General features: G+C 36.8%; 1 protein-coding gene across 1 annotated transcript in view; it reads right to left on the reverse strand.

The window, feature by feature from the left end:
- The window catches only part of Lingo2 (leucine rich repeat and Ig domain containing 2), a 1,098,444-nt gene that overhangs the window by 553,329 nt on the left and 521,831 nt on the right, over positions 1 to 23,284 (reverse strand). The window contains exon 3 of the mRNA XM_008850519.2: positions 20,226 to 20,303. The gene's annotated coding sequence lies outside the window, so the exon portion shown is untranslated. The remainder of the gene's footprint in view (positions 1 to 20,225; positions 20,304 to 23,284) is intronic.

The raw sequence follows: 23,284 nt of genomic DNA on the forward strand, positions 1-23,284 counted from the left end.
AATCTAGGCAGAGCACCACAGGAGAAATCTCAGCGAGGATACTGTGCAAAGCAGATGACAAAGGCGACCAAAACCATCAGTTTCCTTCTGTGCTGTTGAACTTTGTAGTTTGTAAGGATAAAGCTATTTGGACAACTGACTTAGTGGAAATTTATTAAGAGCTAGATTTTTTTTTTTTTTTTTTTGAGACAGGATCTCCTTGTAGGCCCAGCTGATCTGGAACTCACTATGTAGACAAGACTGGCTTTGATTTCAAAGAGTGCTGGGGTTAAAGTCGTGCACCACCATAACTGGGATAGAAATAATTTTGATAGATGAAAAACGGATTATTTTGAGCTTGAATTCACATCATGTACTGTGGATACATCTCATAAGCATACACACAATTTGTTAGAAATGCTTTTCTGAAGATTAAGATACTTTTATATTGAAGGATGATATTTCTGTGACTACATATTTCTTGTACACTCAGGATTTTACATTCACGGTCTTCTATGACTAAGACCTTTTCAGAACCCAAAAGGACTTTCTGATAAGAACATTTCAATGGTTTTCAGTTAGGCCTCATTGTTTGTCTCATAACAGCTTTTACCTCTGCTTATTTAAAAATGTTATCTCACTCATGACAAATTCTGTGCATCTTAGTTTTATTAAGTGACTGATTATTGATACATTTGGGTTTTCTTCTCACAGCTACAAAGATTGCCACCAGTTCAAGGGACTTGGCAACAAAGATGCTCTTTCTTACACTGATTCTGCTAGAACCCGCAGCTCCTTCTTAGAACTCAGTCTGCACTGGATGGCGGTGCTCTCGTTCCTAGCTTACTGACCCTCTTGGCACTTCCACGAAGGCTGTTGCTGGACTCACACAGCTTTTATTGGAAAAGGCTTCACATTCTTTTCCATTCCAATTCTGAATCGCCCTCAATCGGTTGCCTACTCATGAAGATCTGCCACGGCTACTGCAATGAAACTAATTGCTCACTTTGAACTCTGCTCCAAGACTAGATATTTTAAACATCAGAGAGGATAAGAGTCAATGGAAGCCAAAAGGCACAAGGGAGGACCTACCAACTCTTGAGGAATGTGGAAGACATGAGAATCCATTAAAAAGACATGGAACCCCAGAGTGAGTTATGATTCCTCATTCCAATGCAGCATCATGTTTTATTTACCAACTAGATGTAAATTCCTGGCACCACTGAGTACATATTTGATTCCAACACCTAATGTTGTCCTTCAAAACTATTCTACATTAACTTGCATAAATAATGCTTGAATTATAAAAATGACATAAGTCAACTTCAAAATGCAAACAAAACATATTCTACCAAGATGTGCCAGCTTTTTTATCTGATGCTCTGGAAATAACCATTTAAAAGATGGGTAAAAGAACACAATAAAATCTATGGGCTATGTGTTTCTCTTTTACTATTTGTGTATATATGTTTTTTGTGTGTGCCTGTGTCATGGTACCCATATGGAGGTCAGAGAACATCCTCAGTTATGGTCCTCTCTTTCTTCCTTGTTAGATGCAGGGTCTCTTCTTCAAAACTATTTTAAGGCTTCTAGATATATCTAGAATACCTGATTTCACTAGAATCTCATGTAAGCATGTTGGGATTACAGACACACATTACTACATATGACTTTACATGGGTTGTAGGGTCGGAACTCCAGTTCATTCTTACATGGTAAAGAGTTTACTGAGCCAACTCTCCATCCATTGTTCTTTGTATTTCACATAGAAGTTTTGATATGAATCATCACAATCACACCGAAAATAATACATCTAATAATCATTTTAAATGTAATGAGTTTAAATAAAAAGAGTTTTAATAAGGTTTTGAAAATCAATAGACATAGTGCTAACATTCCATGCTGGGTCTGTAAAGGATAAACTAAATGTGTGTTGGTGTGTTTAGTTAACGTTAACACTTGTTGAAGCATTATTGTGTTCTTAAATACACTACCTGTATTGCCTCACTTAAAGCTTATATGTTGATGGAGGAACATTCATTGTGGACATTCACATGTGCTCCTGCTCCTGTATGAAGATATCTTGGTATGTGAAGTTAGTAATGTTGCCTTATTCACACCTATTTTTCCTAGTACTAAAGAGTGTGCCTAAACAAATATTGTATTTATCCAATCAATAAATAATTACATGAGATTCTTATAAAATGAAATGTCCTAGAAATATTTAGAGGTCTTGAAATAGCGGCACTACTATCACACACTGCAGTGTGTCCTTTGTGATTTGGAGTGTAAACATAAATATGTTAAAGTACTTCTCAATACGGAAAACTCAGCCTTGCAGAGGAACAATTTTTTAAGTCTGGATTGTAGACTGCTTGCTGAAAGCCAATGGCTGCTGTCAGGATCACAAAGAGGAGCACTGGACAGAAAGCAAAACAAAGAGTTTGTCTATTTTAGTAGTAAGGACACTGACAATCTCCAGGGCATGTCATTCGAAGAATATTCTTTCAACAAAAAGATTCTGTGTAAATACCAACACTGAACTACCTGAAATAGAACTCAAGGAAGCAATCCCATTTAAAATAGATAAAAATTACCTAGAAATAAAGTCAACCACTCAAGTAAAATATCTCTATGATGAAAACTATAAAACACTGATGAAAGGAATGTGGAGAACACCAAAAACATGGTGAGTCTGGCCTTTCATGAACCAGAAGATTCAATCAAAGCAGTCATGCTACTCAGTCATCTGTAAACTCAATGCAATTCCTATGAAACTGTCAGTGTTTTTAAACAGAAGTAGAAAAAAACAATTGTATGCATTGTATGAAAGCATAATAGAAAGGCTCTGATTTGCCAAAATGATGTTGAGTGAAAAGAATGAAGGGGAAATCATTAGAAAATATATTAATTTCAAACTATGCTAGAAGGCTATTGTAATTAAAGTATTGTGGTATTGACATGGAAACAGACACACAGCCAGAGGAACAGAATAAAGAGTCAGGAAATTATATATATATATCCCTTATATGAGAGAAAGAGAGAGAGAGAGAGAGAGAGGACAGTGATTTTTTTTTTAAATGTGCTAAGAACATGCATTGGAGGAAAAATAATGTTTTCAATAAACAATGTTGGTGAAAATGGGTTTCTAGATGCAAAAAAAATGAAGGAAGCTGTACATCTATGACCCACTATGGACAGAAATCAACAAAACGGGATTCAATATTTTAATACAAGAACTGAGAGAAAACAAAAGGAAGAAGAAAGTAGGGGAAGGGTTTTAAAAAGCTCTGCAAAGCAAAGAAAATGATCATCAGAATGAAAATACAACCTGCATAATGGGAAAAATATTGGATAGCTGTGTATGACAATATAGAGGAATCTTCAAAAAAACCCACCTCTTTTGAAAATAAGTAAGAGACATAAATAGACTTTAAAAGTATGTCCCAAAGGTATATAAGAATGCTCAACATCGCAGAGAAATGGAAACAAAACTGAAACGACACATTATCTCAGATTAGTAAAAGTTACTTTTAATGGTATTATCAGAAAAACAATGGTCACAAGTACAGGCTCAGATAGAAGAAAGGGGAAAACCTTGCATATGGTTGCTGAGAATATAAACTAAGGCAGCCCACACAGCAAACATTGTGGAATTGTGGATCTTCCTTGAGAAATTAAAAATAGGATTTCTATATGCCCTACCAATCCATATCCATATATATATGTATATATACATACATACATATATATGTGTGTATGTATATGAAATACAATTGTAACCAAAATTCACATATATATTGTTTTGTTTCATATAACATTATGAAATGTCTAAGGGCCGTCCACATACTAATGTTTAATGCATTGAAACACTATTCACAATAGACGTAGTAGAAACAGAAATAGCAGAATTAGAATTGTCTGATTACCAGCCTAGGAATAGATAAAATGGGTGCATGTGCACACTGGAACATTAATGAGCCATAAGAATTGAAATCCTTCCACTTGAGACAATATGAAATGAACTGGAGGTCATTACAATAGTTGAAATGTCAGACTCAAAAATACAATTACTGCATGATCTCTCTTTTATGAAGAATCTAAAAACTTTATCCTGTAAAGAGAATAATATTTATGCAAAGATGGGGAAAGATGATGGAACAGAGAAGAGGCTGAACAATACATATTAAATTACAGGCAGGTGGGAATGAGAATTTCTGGTGTACTATCATACAACAGAGTGACTATAGGTAGCAGTTGTTTGGTATATATATTTAAAAAGGTAGACCAAAGGATTGTAAATATTTTCTCCCTATAAAGTAGTAAAAAAATATTTGAGGACATAAATGTGTAATCTAATTAGCAATGTGTACAGGTATTGAAAATCACACCTTACCTATTAATGTGCATAATTTTGTGCTATTATATGAGTTACAAAATGAGTTTAAATTTTCAAAACATATTTTTTTGAAATGCAGCTGTAAACAAATAATTTAATCTTTCCTTTGGAAATTAATTTCTTTAATGTGTGTATTTTTTAAAATATTTTGCTTGTTATTTTTATTTTATATGTCTGAGTGTACTGCCCACATGTATGTAAGTGAACCCCTGTTGTGAAATGACTAGAGATCAGAAGAGGGTGTCAAATTCCCCTGAAACTGGAGTTACAGATGGTTCTTAGCCACCATGAGGGTGTTGGGAATTGGACCCGGGTCCTCTGCAGGAGCAGCCAGTATTCTTAACTGCTGAACCATCTCTCCAGCCCTGGTGTATGTATTTTAAAGGACGATTTAAGATGGATCATATTCCACAGCAATAAATGTGCCTAAGCCTGAACAAGTGATGGGAAAGCTGTTAAAAATGATAAGCGAACAAGAGCTTGACTTTAAAATATAAAGAGACATAAACCATCTATAGTCTTACATCTCTTTTACTCTTTTGTTCAATACTATTAAAACAAGCATAATAAGAAATTGTACTTCCAAAGGTTAAAGCGTGCTGTGATTATTATGCACCCACCGCTCTTTACTTTCCTTCTTTATCAAGTTTTTGATCTAACACCAAGAGGAATCTATAATCTGCTACAAATATTTGGCTCACTTTTATAACAATATGAAATTATAGGTGATAGCTCTGGAAATTGTGGTTGATCCTAAAAGAACACAAATCAAAATAATGCTCTGGATAGACACTTTAAAACCTATTACACAATATTGAGATAATAAGGAATCTTTGATCTGCCTCAATAGAGCCTAAAGTGCTGCACAAGCTGCCTTTTCACACTTCTGTCATCTCTCCACAATTCATCCCTTACTGTCATTATTTGGGGGCTTTCTAAAAACTGGTGCTTTCCATCCTTCCTGGGTAGCTTAATTTTTTATTTGCTCCTTCAAAGATAACACATTTGTGTCAAAGGAATTGTCCTGAAAGTTTCAGAACCTGCCGTCTATTCCTGATGTGAAACAGTTAAAAACATTTTTAAAAATGCTATTCTGCATTCCTAACAATACAAAAACTGATGCCACTCTCTGTTCTAGTTAGGTTTTCTCTAGAGATGTGATAAACACCATGATCAAATACAACTTGGAGAGGAAAGGATTGTTTAATCTTACTCTTCCAAGTGATAATCCATCATGAAGGGAAGTCAAAACAGAAACCTGGAGGCAGGAACTGAAGCAGACACCATGGAAATACAGCTTACCGGCCTGCTCCTCTGGCCTGCGCTAAGCCAGCTTTCTTATACAATCCAGGACCACCTGCCCAAGCGCTGCACCACCTACAGCGGCCTGAGCCTCCCATATTACTCAACAATCAAGAAATACACCCACAGGTCAATCCAATAGAGAAAATTCTCCAGTTCAGGCTCCTACTTCTCAAGAGTGTCAAGTTAACAACTGAAGCTACCTAGCACATTATCAGATGTGGGGCATCAGGATCCTGAAATACAGAAGACTTTTACCTGCTTGGATTATCAACTAACCTGGCTTCAATAGTCTATGAGTGAGGTTAACATTTTGAATTTGGTGGGAGACAAGCAGAGGACTAAAAGAATAGTGTATGATGTATAATATAGATTACAAAGAAAAACCCAACTCCAAAAACAAAAGGTTTAAGTGGCACTTCCTAATTATATCTATTCAAGGTTCTTGAGAAGGAAAGCTACTTAGTGTGAAAGTCTGTAGCACAACCACTGTGATGACCTTGCTAATTTTTCCATATTTAGGTTTAGTTTTGTTAACTACTCTGTGAGTTTGATGTCAGCACACTATTTTACAGATGAGGAAACATACAGAGAGACTATCAGTGACTTGCTCATACACAGCCAATGTCCACAGAGTCAAGATTTATAGCAAGATCTTTTATCTGTATTCATTCTCTTTCAAAATTGTTTATTGTTTTAAAACTAATCTCTATTTTTTCCTTAGTATTAGTTGTAATCTAAGATACCACCTTACTATATAGAATCAGAGAAACAGAATGGGTTTCCCCAAGAACCTAATGCTATCCAATGTTGCATAAACAGAACATAGCCATCTACCTTCTATTTTCATCAGACCATTGCAGAATTCCAAAGTGATAGTCTCCTTTCAGCATAAATAATGGAGAATTATGATAACTGACTGTTTAATGTTTTTGGAATAGATAAGCAAAACTCATGCTATTGATCCATTATTTGTGCTTCATGGGCAATAGAAAAGTTCATGTGTTAGACTAGTGCCATTCTCCATCTCTCTCTCTCTCTCTCTCTCTCTCTCTCATACACACACATTTATGTCATGGTTCATGCGGAGAGGTCAGAGTACAACTTGCAGAAATCAATTATGTAATTATGTCATTTAACATGTGGGTTCTGGGGATTAAATTAAGGTCCTGGGCTTGGTAACAAGTGCCTTGATCCAGTCACTGAACCCTGCTGCTGGCCCACAATGTGCCCTAATTTTAAAAATCTTACATTTGATTTCTCAGTGGCATGCCACTTTGGACAGAGATCAATTACCTCTGCTCTATGACTTGAAACCATCAAATAGGGGTAGAAATTGGAGTTACAAGTTTCTGTCACTTTTCTATTCAAATACTGTATTTGGGAATTCTTAAGCAGTAGCATCTATTGTATACAATAAGTAACCAACTTATGAAAATCATTTCTTTGCCACATGAAAGGTTATCATGACTATTTTCACATACCAACAGAACATACATTCTAGAAATATTTTTGATCATCCTCTAGTCCAGTTGCCACCTCCTCCCATTTACAGATAAGAATACAGCAGAAGAGCTTGTTGAAATGATACAGATTCGTTTTTGGCTTGTGAGAAGTAGGCCAATGTAATACTTTTTCTAGGAAACTATGTATTTTGGACTGAAAACCATCTTAAGGGCAACTTAATGAACAATAGTTCTTGACTTTACTTTGTAGGATAATTTGTATCTACAAACTGTGAGAACAACATGCAGGTTCAGAAACCCTGCACAAAAAAATCCAAGAGGAAGACACTACCATTGACACTGGGTGAGCATGTATTCTGGTTAACCAAAGGCATTTCTACCTTGCACTGTTATAACTGTGGTGTTTACAATAATGTCATTTTCGCTATCAAACTCTCATTGATTTAGACAATGGATTTTATAGTAATGTAAATTTTAGAATATGTAAATGCTATTCCTTGTCTCAGTCATTGGTGTCTTTATTTCTTGACCTAGATATGCAATGATTATATTAAACAAAGGTGTCATTATGTAGAGGGTTTAACAATTACTTTCAATTTAGTGTTAAGTAATTTATGAAATCCTTTTATTTTGATGTAGGAATATAGTTACTTTCCCCCGAAAGTAAAAAGGCAAAGCAAGAGGACCCTGGACCATGAGTGAAAAGATTCAGGGAGAAGGAATGAACAAGGGAAAATAAGAAAAGATCTTCGTCTACGCTCCATTTTGCCTAAAGATAATCTGGATTATAAATTTACCAGTACTTCCCATTTCTAACCAGGAGAGGATCGGGTTGTGCTTGGATGTGTGGACTTGTGTGAGGAGTTCGAATAGGGAATGACTTGAGAGGAGGAAGCCAACAGAAGTCTGGGGGAAAGTTATTCAAGGGCACAGTTACAATGAACCTAAGGGACTGCATACTGGTATAATGAAAATAATATCAATTGTTTTAATTAAGAGCAATGGCCAAAAAAAAAAAAAGGTCTTAAACTGGATTAATACATGTAGAGCTCTTTGTATACTTTCCTGTGATAATTATATTTTCATTGTTACAGGAAGCGATCCTGTTTGTAAATATACTTCACATTATGCCTTTACAATAGGAGGATTAGTGTTATAGTACCAAGATGGTGGTGGGTTTCTTACAGATGAATCAAGAGAAGCCAAATTCCAACATTTAGTATGGAAGGGGGATTTCATTCTGTTTGCGGAAATTTATTTCTACCTCACTGTTCTAGTGAGCTACAATATAAACCCTGGTTTGATACCACAATATTTTAACCATTTTCTTTGTAATTAAATAAGGAAAGGGATTCCTTATAATTACATAATATAAACTATGGAGCAATTGACATAAATTCTATTTCTATATTATAGTTATCAAATTACCTTTTCTCTTTTCTACAGAAGAATTCTGTCATTTTAAATTTTCCTGAAGAACAAACAAGAATTTGAGATGTATATGTAGGTAGAAACATAAACATTTAGAGTGCAGCCTGACAGCATGACCATTTAGCAAAACAACAGTAGTCTCCTTCCTCAGGTCTTTGGTCTCCCAGTCCTGGGCTTCTGATCGGGTTTACAGTACCAGGCCCTTAATCTCTCCTGTGGAACAGACCTTATATTCAATAAGAGTGTAGTTGCTTACTCCTGTAACCACTAATGCACCAGTGGGCACATCTTGCCAGTCAGATGAGTACTGTGACATGCAAGGTCCAGCACTAGGTAAGACCACTGATGTTTTTCTACCCTGGTAACCTGCAAAGCACCGGACAGTACTGTGAAAGCTAGCCAGCAGGGACTTTCCTGATAAGTTAAATAAGTTGAGGTTGATTTCTGTGTCCTGCATCCAAAATGAGCTGTGTCTTCAGCAATAGGGTCTTAACCATCTTGTCATGGTGATATGCAGCCAGGCATGATGGCCATAGGTTGGGTTAGTTTGGGTGCCTTGGGGGTCTCACTGACCAATAACTCGTATGAAGGCATCTCATGCCTGGCACCCAGTGTTTTTTGTTTTTTTTTTTTAATAGTTCACATCTTCTAGGAGCTCACTGCTAACACAGACAGAGTACTTCTATTCAAACTCCTCTTTTATATATATTATAATTTTTAATGAGTTTGTGACCTAGTGGACTTCTATGCAGTTTTTACGTGTACACTTAGCTTTGGTTCATCCAGCCCCATCTTCTTCTCTTCCCAGTCCACCCATCCCCACCTAAACGTTTAATACTTTCTGCACTCCTCTCTCACATCACCATGTTCTACTGACTACTCGAACTGCATGCCCTTCCAGAGACGGAAGACTGTAAGCATCCATTTGGCTTTCTCTTGCAATGAATTTTTCATTTCGTGCCGTCATGAACTTTGCTCATAGAAACTTCTTTTTGCGATAGGTAGTGGTTAATGCAGAGACTCATGACTGGTCAAATGCTGAGTGTAATTAACACTGAGTGATCAGGTGGAAATGGAACGCCTACATCCACCTCTCACCAGCCAAGGATCAGGGAACTTCAAGGAAGAGGAGGCAGAAAGAATGAAAGAGCTGGAGGATGTGGAGGACAGCTATGAAATGTTGAGTTCTGGACATGACAGCGCCATTGCATCCATCAACTCACAATAGCCATGGTTACCTGAACAAGACTTACACAGAACTAAGCCATCAAAATTTACCATGGATGTGGGATGTATCTGCGAGACTCCACACCTATGAGTCTCCTTTGCTGACTCAAGCACTGGTAAGTTGTTCAGACCCCAATGGATGGACACACACCCATGGACAGATGGGCAGCACTAATTGGACAGAGGGAAATAAGAACGACAATCAAAAAGGACCTGCCTGTTGTTAGGAGGAAGATAGGGTGAGGAGCACTGAGGAAGTTAAAGGGAGGTAAGGGTGTTTGGGTATGACCAATATACATTTATAAATGTATAAAGCATTCAAAGAATAAAAGTATTACTTAAGGTAAAATAAACTATGTATTATATATTAAAATTGCATAGATAGACATTAAATAATCTCATTTCTATGAATTCCACTAATAGACGCTATCTTTTGTTACTGTCTCTTCATCTTCAGTGATTTCCGCTTGGGAAGACTATGTTGCACCTATACTTTCTCTTATACACACTAATCACAAATACTCCTATTTTGAAAGCTGTTTGGAAAGAAATGTACAAATGATATTTGAGGTATCATTTTAGTGAAATAAACGCACACAAATGGAAATGTGCCTTCGTAGCTCATGTCTTGAGGGATCGCTTTCCTGTGCAGTGTTCAGAGGTAGTAGGGTCTTTAGGAGATAATTAGATATGAAGGTTCCAGTGTCATTAGAATGTGAATTCAGTTTCAAGTTCATAATGTAATGATAAGGTTTTGGTGGAAGCTTTGGAAGGTAGGGCCAAGGTGGAGGAAATCGGCCTCTGAGGTCATGTCTTGGGGGAAAGTTTTAGTGTATTTTGAGATCCTGTCTTTTGCATCCCCTATAGACTATAATTTGTTCTACTGCCATGCCTAGCTTGTAGGGAATATTTTATTCTCTCTCTCTCTCTCTCTCTCTCTCTCTCTCTCTCTCTGTCTGCCTCTCAATGAGCAATTTTATTCTGCCATGTATTCCCTACCAAGGTGTTATATTTCACCAAAGACTTGGAAACAATGGAGCTATGTCACCATCCACTGAGACTCCTGAAATCATCAGTGGAAATGAGCCCCTTCCTCTGTTAATTTCTCAGAAACTGGTTAAGGTAACAAAGCTGAAAAACACAGTCACTAACTTGTCTTTATTTTGCTCTTAATCTTTTAACAAATTTTAATGAAGGTTTTCCATAGCATGTTTTTAAGGTTGGGGAACTTTACTAAGATAATTAATTCATAGGTTTCAATAGGTTTCAAGACAGTATTTGATTTCTAAATTTCCCGTTTGAATTTTGTTCCTATTACTAAATATGCCAAAGGAAATATATAAAATGATAATATCCACCCCCATATTACATGCATATTTTAACAACAGAAATATTTTGGTTAAGTGACTAAAATTGTACCTTAATGATAATTAATTCTAAACTAGCTCTGCTAAGATGCAAAGACAGATTTTTAAAAATATATTTTATTATTTTTATGTGTATGAGTCTATTGCCTGCATATATGTGAGTGCATCCATTTCATACAATGTCAAGGAAATCAGAAGAAGGCTTCAGAGTCCCCTGCAACTGTAGTTAAGGACGGTTCATAACTGCCATGTGGGTGCTGGGAATCATACCCGGGTCCTCTGCAAGAGCAGTCGGTGCTCTTAACCCCTGAGCCATCTCTCCAGCCCCAACAAAGACATATTTTATCACCTGGCCAAACTTCAACTTTGTTGGCTCCTAACGTTAGTTCACTGTTTCTCAAATCATATATGAGAATAACAACCAATACAGTGGGAACAATTCTGACAAAGTAAACTTATTAATTCACCACCTCTGTAATAAAATGGCTTAGCTCCTCAGTTCTCGGCATTTTTCTGGAAGTATTGAAATCATATATCAAAATAGTATGTAAATTATGCATTATTATATTTTATTCAAAATGAATAAAAGACCATTAAGAAATTGGAAGAATAGAAAACTCAAAATCCCTTTTAAGTTCTTAAAGCACACAAAATAATACAAAATAAATAAAAACTATGACTGATTTAAAAAAAAAAAAAACATGATCTCTGATAGACCAAGATTTACAGAATCCAAGTGTGTGCTCAAAGAAAAGCCACCTTTAAATTGGTGAGAAAGTTTATTGTGTTATTTGCCTCTTTTGGGCTCCCTACTGTGTGACATGCTCCATACCTGGAAAAAAGGGCCCAGTTCCCTCTCAGCATAGAAAGAACAAAATAGAACATAAATTTGGGAGCCACAAATTTCAATGTCTGAATTGAAAATTCATTAGAATTGTTCAACAGTCAACAGCCTTAAACAGGCGGAAAACTGAACTTGAATACAAACAGTTTGAACAAAGCAGAGCCCAGGGGCTTGTGGGATATTTTCAGGCCGACCAATAGTATTCTGAGAGCAGGATGAGAGTGAGGGACGAAAAGAAAGAGAATGACTAAAGTAATAATGGCTATAAAGTTTCCAAATTTGGGAAGGTTGCTGGATCTACGAATCTCAACATAGTCCACATAAGCAAGATAAACAAGGAAACCCACTCTGAGACACTGTTGAAAAACAAAGCCAGAGAACAACTCACCAAATATAAGGGATTCTCGTGAGGCTATCAGCAGATTCTGACTAGAAATCGGAGTAGAAATCCTGCTGCTTTCTGGCAGCGGGGTGGTATATTTAACCTCCTAAAAGCAAAGGCAAACATGCATTGTCCACCTAGAATTCTATATTTTTTATAGCTTTCCAAAAATGAAGACAAAATGAAGACATTCCCAAACAAAACTGAGAAAGATTATTGAGACTTGCTGTGCTCTGCAAGAAATGAAAAACCGAGTCTTTCAAATTGAAGCAAAATTCTGAACAATAATGCGTGGACATATGGAAATTTGTTTTAAAGGTAAAATGCACAGGCAAAAAAATACTAATATTATAATTTTATTTACATTTCACTTACTACTTTCCATAGGATTTAAAAGACAAACACATTAATTGTATCCATATAAAATCTGTAGTATATAAAGGTATTTTAGATCATAAATTAGACAGAGCTTTGAATAAGTAAAATTTCCATACACATTAAAAGCTAAATTATATGTGGAAAAGTCCTGGAGGGGCATGGAGATAATAAGTGCACCAACATGGTAATATACATATACATACCTACATGTATATTTTATAATCCTATAGACTATACATGAAAAATAATTAAGTGATAACTGCTATATAATATAGATTCCAACATGCATTTGAATTAAGCAAATTCTTAATACTTTGACGTTACAAAAAGCAATCCATGACAGCATAATATCAAATTATGCAGACAAAACTTGTCTCAACATCACGTAGGCTAAGTTGTAAGTCTCTGTGGAAATTAATGGCACTGGAAACAGATGAACCATTATGTAGCCACCGGAGAAAATGTCTTGTAACGGGATGGAGCTGTCACATTTGCTGCATGGGTGAGAGCCCGGCCCTCTGTCAAAATCATGTGTCCTCTGGATCATTTCCATGCCTGTTGCCCATGTACCCTCCCTAGTTTCAAATGGCTGGATGAATAATGGAGTGTGCAGTCACTCTTCTGCAACAAACTCCAATCATTACCACTCTACTGTTTGAAGATCCTGCTCTCGTAAAATTGGTTGGTACCCAGTGAGACCAGACATATATTGGTAGATAGCTATGCATCTATTAGCTAGTGGAAAACTTAAAGTTGAACAAATCCACAAGAGTTGAATTTTAAGTTGAAGAGGATTGTCAGACTTCCATATGTTTAATTACTTCAATTCTTATATCAGTGCATATTCTTATGTCAAAGGAGATCTAAGTTTTGTAGGTTGAGAGTTCATTCATCACAGGTGAAGAAAACTTCCACACTTCATTTTGTAGAAGCAGAACAAATGTAGATTTATTAAGATTTATTAAGGGAGAAAAAATCAACAAATTAAAAATGAGTTACATTTGAGGAAGAAGCATAAAAATTTGCTCCATGTTAATTAGTAGACGTGAAACACATTACCACTGAAATCTACCTGATGATTTTATATCCATGCTCAGGTGGATCTCAGAAAGTAACCAACGGTGACTAGTATTAATCAGATACATAGAGGTTAGAGAGGCATGTACAAACATCTAAATGTTAGTAGCATTAAAAATGAGTTTTTTAATGAAACAGTATATTTTAAAATGAAATGGAGATCTTTTTTAAAGGTTAAAACCTCATTCAATTTTATATCTTATAGGACTTATACTGAGTTCAATATTGTAAAACTGTATTAATTCAACTGTGAACCTAAAAACTTACAGCCAGTATTGAAAGAGATGCATCTTTGCTCTGGAAAATGTTAGTTAATATGTTAATGCTGTAATCATATGCTTCTTCTAAGCATGTGGTTATTAAATAAATAATTTTTAAAAATACGCCAATTGATTAATAATATTTATTTTAAAAAGTAACACAATATATTAACATATTAGTAGATGATGTACTTAAAAGTTATTTTCAATAAAGTTTAATATTTCCTTGAAAAAAAAAGATTAAGGGAAAGTAGGGAAAAACTCCATAGATAGGGAGGGTTTCCTAGGGAATAACATCTGTTGTCACACGCCCTGACACCCTCCTCTAACTTTTCATGTACCGTTCAATTTGGAGGTGCTAAGGAACTTCTGCTTTAGGACTGTAAGGTCATGATGGCCAGTGATCACCTAAATGCTAACTAAAATCATGAGTATAACCCAATCTGTCAGAACTAAGACAAAAGTTCTTCAAATTACCAAATGTTGGTAAGATGTAAAATAATCAGATTCTCTAACCATACGACTATGAATGTATTATGGCAAAAACATTTGGGAAAGTAGCAAAATCCATGAAAACTAAACTTTTGAAAAATATTTTACTTATTATTTTTATTTTATGTGTATGAGTGTATTGCCTGCATGTATGTGAGCGCACCCGTGTAGTGCAATGCCACCAAAGTCAGAAGGGGGCTTTGGATTCCCCTGGAACTGGAGTTAAGGACAGTTCATAGCTGCCATGTGGGTCCTGGGAATCAAACCCAGGTCCTCTGCAAGAGCAGCCGGTGCTCTTAACTGCTGAGCCATCTTTCCAGCCCCTAAAATTGAACTTTTAAGTCACAAAAAGCAATTGTACAGTTAACTAAAATTTTCACATAAATTCCCAGAAGACACATATAAGGACTTAGGATCCATGAATTCTTCATGATGAAATACATTGAAAATTAAATCACTGCTACCTGTAGGAGCCTAGCATGCATACTATTGAGGACAAAATCTACATATGCTGTAAGTAAAAACTATTGCTATGTGTCTATAAAAGTAGAAACAGACAATAATATTTATAATTTTATTTCAAGTTACTGGTTGCTTTATGAAGGACTGAGGTTTATGACTTAGAAAGACTGGAGTGACACTTTGATGGTGTTAAGATATGTTTCCTAATCGTACACATCATGGAAATGTATTAAGCTGTACACTTAGGATTTATCCATTTTTCTTATGCATTCAACAAAAATCATGTACTTAAACTGTGGTGGATGATTATTTCATGTCAATAAACAGAGGAGGTTTAAATTGAAAAAAAATTTTAAAACGCTTATTCCACTAGGTATGCAGAACTTTTCAGGTATGTGTGTTCACTGAGGACAGTGGGCCTGCTTTGAGAGCTATGGACGGTAGCAAAAAATTTCAGTATCGGTTAAGAGATTTAACAATATCGAGAGGCAGAGATAGCTCAGTCAGTAAACTGAACTCACAAGGACTTGAGTTTCATTCCTAAAAGACAGGTAAAAAGCCAGGGGTGATGGTGCGTGCGTGTAATCCCAGCAATGAAGATACAGACAGGCCAGCCTGGTCTACAGACAGGCGGATCTCCAGGGCTTGCTCTCCAGACAACCTTTCCTGTTTGGCAAATGCCAGGCCAATGTGAGATTCTGTCTCAAGATGAGGTAGACAGTATCTGAGGAATGATCCCATTTTTGTCCTCTGGCCTCCACACAAATGCTTATACACATGCACACATATACAGACAAATATGCACATACATCAACATGCATACACATGTACACACAAATAAAATTATGAATAAACCAATAAGCAGAGCAGTATGATGAATTTTTAAGTCATACCAAACCCGAAATATCTCTCTCTCTCTCTCTCTCTCTCTCTCTCTCTCTCTGAGAGAGAGAGTCACCTTATGAAGGAGTGTGGTTTATGACTTAGACTAAAGGATGACTTTGATGGTGCTAGTTAAGATATAGTTTTTATAATATGTTTCTTATATGTCTCTTATAATGGTTACTAACACAATGCCTGCTTGTCTTTTCAAAATGTAAATAAATATATTTCCTCGAGTCATTTTCTATCTGCAGGTCATTTGAAAGAGCAATGAGCAGCAGGACTTTAGATTCCAGTAGTACCATGCCACACAAAACTTCTGAGACCATGGTAAATAATGTCTAGAAAGGTAAAAATCTTTTCCATTTGTTTTGAACAACAAAAAAAATTCCCTTGTGATTTTTAAGTGCTGTTTATTTTTTAATTTGTTCCGTTCTCCTTTTAGTATCAATTCCTTGTTTATTTTCTCCTCTTCCGCGCCCTCCATTTTCAACACGTGACATGTCCTATGAGGTTCTGAAGACTCTGAGAATGGCTTAGCCCCCTCCAAAGACCTCAGTCTATTCTTTGTCAGCTCCAAAGGCAGGTTTAATTCTTACCTTTTCCATAGACATTTCCCTTCAGTTATTTTTAGTTCGCTTTATTCATTCTCATTGCTTTTGTTTCCGAGTCATTCAGGGAATAAGAAACGGTGATAAACAACTTCCTAACATGGTTGTTCCTTGTTTCCGTATCAACTGCTTGTTCCCCACGGGCTTTTTCTCTAAGGGTTTCATTGCATATCAAGCCTTCATTATCTAAGTCCAGATCAGTTTTCCTGTTTGCTATAGTTTCTTTACTGATCTGAGAGTCTGAAAATATCTAGAAAATACACTATTTTCCAGTAGATGATGATGAAGACTGACCTTCAGCCCTTTGCCTAACTGATATCTTGAATATTAGCAGAAAGAAGAGTAGATTGCCATGAACAACTTCAGGCCCTAATTCCATTCAGACATACAAGGGCACATTCAAATAAGCATCTCGACAAGCACATGGGTGAAGTGTCTGGTTTCCTGACTGGTGCTCTCACTTTGATCTAACAGAACATCATGGGTACAGGCACACAAAACACTTTTCTCTCTTATAATCAAATACAATGTCTGGCTGGGTATGGTGGCACAAACCTTTAATCCCACTCTGGAGGCAGAGGCAGGTAGGTGGATGTCTGTGAGCTCAAGGCCAGCCTGGTCTACATATACATAGTGAGTTCCAGGCCAGCTGGGGCTATAGGGAGACCCTGTCTCAAAAAGACCAAAAAAAAAAACAAAAAAACAAAACCAAAACCTCAACAAAAAAAAAACAACCCCACAAATAATTACAATGCCTGTTTCTCTTTTCTTCCTCTGATGCAATGCATTATGTTAAATCCTTCCTTCCTTTCTTCCCTTATCAAAAGGAGTAGGACAGAGAATCAGTAAATAGATATAGAGTGAAAGTCACTGTCTGAAGAACAGTGTCATGTACAACTGCTTAACTTTCTGATACAATTTTTAAAAACATCTGAGTCAATAGACAGAAAATATCTCTCTATAATATTTAAGTCTTAGAATTGCTCTATTTTATATTGTGAATTTTAATTTGACAATAATAGTTTAAGAGTCTCAGGGTTTTATTTTTAACTTTTACAAAATAGAATTTCCTACACGCGTATAAGGTGTTTTGATCAAATCTATGCCCACTCCCTCCCCTCCAACACCTCCCATATCTCCCCATCCCTTTTCCAGTTTTCTTTTCTTTCATTTATTTATTTTTATAGGGCTTTTGGCTACTCTAACATTCCCCCCTCTGAAGAGGTAATCCTAAAATCTTTCAAGGATTATATACAAGTTCCAAAATACTTTTGACATTTTTGGCCTTTGGAACAGAGTATGTTGCTAAGATGTCTAAGGACATTTTGACTTTATCCAAGAAACTGGCTACTTTTCTTTGGGGTCTTTTTACCCTAACTGCTTAGCCAATTCCTACCTCCTATTCTTATCACGCCATCCTCTGAAGGGGATACCCAAATTGCCAATAGGGAATCAGAATGCAGACCGCTCTGGCTTCTTCCAAGAATCTCAGTTTTGAAGGGTGACATAAATTTGCATCTTTATCTTATGCACCTTATTTCCCGTACGTGTGTATGTATATATGTGTATATGTGAGTAGAATTTCTGAGCTGAAATTCTAGCCTACTTATTGCTATTTTAAGTGCACAAAGTACTATTAATCTGGCAAAACTTAAAAACAAGAAAACAAAAAAAGATAACTTTTTTCCTGACCTCTTAAACAATGATAGAAAGCATTCAATCAGCATCTTTCAGAGAAAAACTCAATCCTCTTATAATATTTACTCATAATCAAAAGCTACTCTTGTGAACATCTGTGCAATAATACTTTGACACAGATGGTAAAATAGTTATTAATAAAATAGCACATGTAAATATTTGGATCCGTTTCAGTAGAACTGAGAAAGCCATAAAACCATCAAAGTAAATTCTCACTGCTGATTCAATGTGCATTTATTTCACTTTGCACACAAAAGTACTTCAGTTTTCTTTAGTAGTTTTTGATATGAATGAGTAACATTTATTTTCCAGCCTCTCCAGCGAGTGAGGGAAACGTAGCTGGTTTGCATTGCAGAGCAGTCCAAGAGCCACTTCTGTCTGGTGGAACAGTACACAAGTCTGTGCATTGCTTGGGAACTGACAAGGTCGAGACTTCGAAATGTAACCTAACTTTTCTTTTAAGAATAAGCAAAATGAAAAGAAAAGAAGAAATAAGAACACCTTGAGAGAGTCAATGAAACATCACCTTTTAGAAGCCTTGATGTCTTATAATTTAGAAGTCACTCCCACCAACTTCCAACTGCCTTTGCACATTTTCATGTCAACGGTTTCAAGGTGGTCTTTTCAGAAGTGTTTTTATCATCACATCTTATACCAGTTTTATTCTAACAATTTAAAATTCAACCTTATTTCCACTAAGATCATGAAAGAGAATTTTTCCTGTGTGTTGCAGCAGCCTACAGCGCACAAGCAAACTTCGACTACACACTCAAAGGTAGGGGTCAGCTCAGTTCTTCACTCAGTGCTGACCACTTTGCTCTCTGGTCTGCAGGCTGGTATCGGTCTGCAGAGTCACCTATCTACACCAGGACGAATGTAAACTTTGAAAGCATTGGAAAATTTATTAAAAGTGTGCTTTACAATTGTTTTGTATTTGCACAATAATAATGAAAAAATTTACTGTGGATTGGCATATTTTCCATCTGCTTTCTAACCATTTGCTATTTCTAGCAATTACATTTAGTAATGTTATAAAAAACATGTAGTTTGCAATTGATAAAACACATACTGGCCCTGAACTACAAACTCTAAGAAATGCTGAGGAATAAGATGCCCAATGAGCCAGCTGATTCTCGAAAGCTGAGCTTCTCTATCTCTAAAAAATGGAAGGAATGAATCCCAGCCCTTATTTTTATCAGTGTGTCAATACTAAACACATTCACATATTTATAAGCCATTTGTAAGCTATAAAGACACGTATAAATACACAACTATCATATTGTAAGTAAGTATCTTGCTGGAAGTGGCTCGGCTTCTCAGCTGAGAGAAGCTCAACATAGAGTAAATACCCAAAAGTGTTTGTTGGCTTAATAAATAAATGCAAGAACAAAGACGGCCACCAGAAAGAAATGAGCTGGAAATGTTCTCTTAGGGAGCATGGAGGTTTGAAGGCAAGCCATTGATACGGTGATGGTACAGTTTCAATCCCTTAATGAGAGGGTAATTATACTTACTAACTTCTCAGATGATAGAAGGATTAAAGCAAAAAATGCAACTAAGTATGACTTGGCATGTGGAAACTATTCTGTAAGAACGAATCATATCTGTGCTATGGAAACTACCAGAGTTTCTACGTGTAATTTCTTGGTTAATTCTTAGGAAATGTACTAAGGTAAGCATAATCTCCATAAAATAAAGAAACTAAAATTCAAAGAATATAAACAACTTTTTTACAATCATATCATTCTTTTAAATCCGTGTCAGTTTTTGACAGTCGTTGATTTTTTCCCTCCAGAAAACAACTTTTTGAAGGTCTTCCAAGTCACAAGAATGAAGTTAACAATCTGAATTTTGGAATCATTGCTATTTTAAAAATCAACAGACCATGGCGGCTTTGCATAGAAATCAGTATCAACAGAAGTCATGACACATAGAAAAGGAAGCTCAGGGTCTCATTTTTCTTCTTACCAGTTTGAACCAGGCTCCTCATTCTGCTGGTTGCCACCTGTGCTCTTTCTCTTGGAACCTCTTCTCATAATTCTCTTACTAGAATGCAAAAATCATGGAAAAGAAGAAAAAAGAAAATTAATAATTCTTGTTTCCCAAAGTTTCTACACAGTGATGGCCACAAGAAACACGTTTACCCATCACCTACATCATAAACTTTAAAGAAACAATAAAAAGGTTCTCACTTCTGGGCTTGAGGTTTTCCATTTTGAAGGCAAAGTGTATTATGTCATATATCCAGAACATGTTCGTCTCTATCACCAAGGCATGTGTTAAATGTTATTGTTTCTTGGAAGAATGAGACATGAACTCAAGGCCAGCCTCAGTACCACGTGTGCACATCTGTTTTACTAAACAAAGTGATTAAGCAGTGCTCATTCAGATATATTTATATGTATTTTCACATGAATCTATGTATTCAACTGAATAAATCAAATTAGTAATTTTCATTCAATAGGGTTTTTTCATTGTTTTTGCTGTAAATGAGGAGAAAAGAGATTTGAAGAATAGAAGACCTTTTCAATACCAAAAATTTACCATTTCAAAAGCCAAAATCTGACAATATAGCCAGCATGCAAATTATGGGTTATTCTTTGTAGTTTTTGTATATGACTAATAATGGACAAATCTGAAATTCTCTTATAGAATATTGTAGTTAATTTATCAGGGAAATCTAAATGTAATCAATTAAAAAGCTATAAAGGTTGAGCATATAGTTCATGCCTTTAATCTCAGCTCTTGGGAATCAGAGGCAGGCAGACCCCTATGAGATCCAGGCCAATCAGGTCTACATATCGAGTTCTAGGCCAACTGGGTCTACAGGGAGACCAGTCTCAAAATAAAAACAAAAGCAGAAAAGCTGGAGCCCATGCAGTATCTTCGTAGGTAGGACATTCTGCTACCTTCCCAAATTTACCACAGTGGAGTTTGAGTCTCCTTATTTGCTTTTACGAGGCTTCCATTTAGTAGGAAATTAACATGGTTGTTTTGTAGTCAACCCTGAGACCTGGGAGTCTTCAGTGCTTTTCTTTCCAATGCTGATTATGTATGTTAACAACAGCTTGAAGCCCTATGGGCCTTTCCTCTATCTCCTTCCCGCAAATACCCACTATCACCTCTCACTTGGAATTTCAGAGCTTTGCACAGTCTCAGCAACCTCATTCTACAGCCCTCTACAGTCCATTCCTCACAAGACTGGAATTTTTATGGCACAAATTCTTCAATCATTTTCCATTGTTCTGGAATAAATGTAGTCATCTGACTGTATCTACCCAGTTCTGACAGGAGCCCAGGAGCAGTCTGTCTCATACACATTGTCTTACACACTCCATTTCCTGTGAACTCTCCCCTAGTCAATCATGTTTCTTAGCACCTAGTCACTTTGCTTTCTGGAAATCAGCCCTTGAATCCTGCAACGCAATCGTTACTATTCTTCGGGTCTCAGTTCAAACGTCATTTGTTAAAGAGGTTTTCTTGATAACCTAAAGTGTGCCTCTGCCATTACAACCTATAATCATATTCTAATTGAGTTGATTTTATATTATCACACTTTGGATTTTCTCTTCTTAAAATTTTTAATTTTTATTTTTTTAGTCTTTTTGATACAGGGTCTCCCTGTAGCCCCAGCTCTCCTGGAACTCACTATGTAGACCAGGCTGGATTTGAACTCACAGAGATTTGCCTGCCTCTGCCTCCTGAGTGCTGGGATTAAAGGCAGGCACCACCATACCTGGCGTATTTTCTCTTTTTAAAATATTACTGTTTTATTCCATTTAATTCTGTTATTGAGAATCAGATGTCAACCTGATACTTATTTCTTTGTTCCTCATCTGCTTTTTAATCACTGGATTTTGTATAAGTTCTGTCCATCCACCACTCCAATTGTACTTTAACAATTCGACAGGGATTTTCAGGTCTCTCCTGCTTGGTACAGAATTGCACCTTGCCCAATGAGGTGTTTCAACTTTAATTCTCAGACATTTATCTCCTTTCTTTAACTTTTTTGTTATTTTTAACTTCCCAGACTGTGATTTTTGTCTCTAAAAGTTCAGTTGGATGATTTGCATTCTCTGTACACAGGTGAAGGTCACTGGGCCTGTGGAGGAGTAACAGAAAAATGATGATGGAAAACCTCTTGGTGCCTGGGGGGTGGGAGAGGGCCATCGTCAAGGCTTGGGTGTCCAGGACCACCCAGGAGTGGAGTCAAGGCCAACAAGGGATGTAGGGAAGTCCATTCTCTAGAATCAGCCCTCCAAAGACTAGACTCTGAAAATGACAGAAACCTCCTTTGTCCCCAGCATAAGCTCAATACAGAGTCAAAGTCACTACCACGTACAATGTAACCTCGTGGTGGAGGGTTGTGGGGAGTGCAGCCAGTCAGAGAAGGCTGAAACTGGTGCTCAACATCGAGAAATCCTACAATCTGGTCCACCATCAACCTATCACGAGAGGAATGTGGAACCCTGGCTCACAGTAGGGGACCACAGCTAGGGCTCACAGGAGAGGATCACAGCTCCAGCTTATAAGAGGCAACAATAGCTCTGGCATGTGGGAGGGGACCACAACTCCAGGTTCACAGGAGGGGAACACAATTCCAGCTCACAGGAGAGATCACAGACCTGTCTCCGGGGTGATGAACCCACATAAAATGGGACCATGGCTCCAAGTTCACCAGAGGATACCATAGTTCTTGTTAATGTTAGGGACCACAGTTTCAGCTCACAGGAGGGGATCACAACCCCACTTCATGGGAGGGTACCCCAGCTCTAGGTTCATGGAAGGTCACCACAGTTTCAATTATACTGTTCCCACTATTTTCATCAGTCTGTTCACATGATTATACTTGTGTTTAAGAAAGAGGGCTTTGGCTTCTGGGCAGCAGAGGCAACTTTCTGTCTTGAATTCCTTGTAAGAAGGGCATATCAACTACTACCCTTTTCCCCCTGAGTACTAGTCCTGAAGCACATGTTCTCTATTAGAACCATTTCTCTCTCTCTCTCTCTCTCTCTCTCTCTCTCTCT

The sequence above is a fragment of the Nannospalax galili genome, unplaced genomic scaffold (assembly GCF_000622305.1).
Source record: "Nannospalax galili isolate Female #2095 unplaced genomic scaffold, S.galili_v1.0 scaffold43, whole genome shotgun sequence".
Lineage (NCBI taxonomy): Eukaryota > Metazoa > Chordata > Mammalia > Rodentia > Spalacidae > Nannospalax > Nannospalax galili.